Consider the following 2,082-nt stretch of genomic DNA (forward strand, 5'->3'; position numbering starts at 1 on the left):
TCTGATATTGAAGCAAGAAAAAAAACAAGGACAGAAGCAAATCGTAGGGATACTTCAAATATGAAATACCACACTCTACCCTCCTTAAATTCATCTATCTGATAGTGAAAATAATGTAGGGTGTATATTGGTTTTTCATATGTAGAATATTTGGGTTAAGTAAGAGGGACTAACCCTGTCCCATAGGCCTATGCCCTTTTGTCTGCCTTATTCCTCAAAGTGTAACAGTTTAGTATGCTTAGGGGTCACCTCTCCTTTAACCTCCTTGACCTGAATTCAGTAATTGCAGTGATGTTGAATACAAAGGTGAAATTTTAAAGACATACTAATGGAGAACCCGCGCGTTACCGCGGAGTCGACAATATGGAACGGAAAATATATTTTAAACCTTAAATGATTAAAAAATCATAGATAAATTGTGTGTGTATAAAAGCACCCACGTGATGGGGTAATTTTTAATGGCTACATGGGTAATTTTCAACGACAATTTTAGGTTAATTTAGCTATTCGTGAAATAAAACAAACAGATAAAGATTAGACCCGATTTGACCCAATTGATTAGATGTTTTATTTAAATCCTCATATTAACTTATTGAAATTACCTTGCTCTCCTCTAATTGAAATCAACTTCGAGTCTGGCATAAACCTTTGGCCGAAAATGATTTTCATCTGTAGCTTTGTTCCCGGTTGTCGAATTCTGGGCCATGTCGGACGCAGCTAGAAATAACCAATCAACAATGTTAAACTAAATAATGTAGTCTTTTGAAAGAAAAAACATCTCCATCAATAACATCTTAAAAAAATCATCAGCCCTCAGCCATTCAGTCATCAACATGAACATGGATCTGGATAGCATTTCCAGTTAACTATTGTCAATCATATCAAGATCCATTAAAGAATATTTCACACAACAGTATAAACTAACCTGGGTAGCAAAAAATCGTTTACCAAATTCAGATTAAAGACAAATTCGGATTAAAAAATTGTGCATATAGATAGTTTACCATCTCTTTTAACAATCAAAACGCGACTGTATAAACTATCCTGGCTAGCAAAAAACAGATTCGGATTTGGATATTTGATTATAAGACGTTCATCTTTCTTACCAGTACACCATTTAAATAGAAATATCCACTCATAAACTGGCATGTGAATTCAAGAAACAATATAAATATGACATTCTGAAGCAATGCTATTCCATTATGAACACAAGTATAACCAGGATTAAGATTAACCTAAGATGTTTAGTGAATCAAGATCCAAGGAATACTCAGTAATCTTACCTGGTCAGAACGCCTCTTGGATTCGAGCAATGGCGTCACGGACAAGAACCGAACAAGAACATGCCACTTTCTTCCTCCTTGGGAAACCCTAAACGAATACCTTTGGTCACTGCCCACACTCTTTCTCGTGGTTGACGTCCATCCAAAGTTCAGCGTAATGTTCGTTGTACCTGTAGACAGCCAGAAAAGTTTTCATCTGACTTCCATTGGCGAAAGGATATATCACGATGGTCAATCAGAGGGTTAGGGTTACGATTCACTTCCATTGGCATTGAATTGAAGGATTTCACCAAACAGGGAGGGGAAGCAACGCCGATTCAATGCTCTCATCAATTGAATCATTAATCTTCAGTTACTCAAGGGCTAATCAATTGCAATCGATTGAAACATAAATATTCAGTGAATCATCAACTGAATCACTCCAAGATACGTAAGAATTGAGTGAAACCTCATTGAATGAGGGCAAATTTGGGAGCAGAGATGAAAAATTAGGGTAACAAAGCGTGACTGTTGGGATCACGTCTTAAAAAGTTGCTGGGAAATTACATTTATAGACATAGGAAATGCTTATATATAGTATATAGATACCTATTATGCAAGCAAGACTAGAGAGTATAGAACATTTCTAAAAAAGCCTAACTTTTTCCACAATGCTACACTTCACATATCTCCACCACCCCATCATTGAAGACCTTTATGCAAGACCATTTAGCATTCCTAAAAAAGCCTCATTTTTTCCACAATGCTACACTCCACGTATCGATCTACACCCTCAAGCCAGATTTCAAACATCTCTAAA

General features: G+C 36.3%; 1 long non-coding RNA gene across 1 annotated transcript; it reads right to left on the bottom strand.

The window, feature by feature from the left end:
- Positions 1–203: 203 nt before the first annotated feature.
- LOC118483256 lies at positions 204–1,808 on the bottom strand. The gene is made up of 3 exons (XR_004870070.1): positions 1,284–1,808; positions 603–717; positions 204–270 (listed from the first exon to the last, which is right to left on the bottom strand). It is a non-coding gene; the product is annotated as an uncharacterized LOC118483256 (long non-coding RNA).
- Positions 1,809–2,082: the final 274 nt, after the last annotated feature.

Source organism: Helianthus annuus, chromosome 10 (genome assembly GCF_002127325.2).
Source record: "Helianthus annuus cultivar XRQ/B chromosome 10, HanXRQr2.0-SUNRISE, whole genome shotgun sequence".
Classification (NCBI taxonomy): Eukaryota; Viridiplantae; Streptophyta; class Magnoliopsida; order Asterales; family Asteraceae; genus Helianthus; species Helianthus annuus.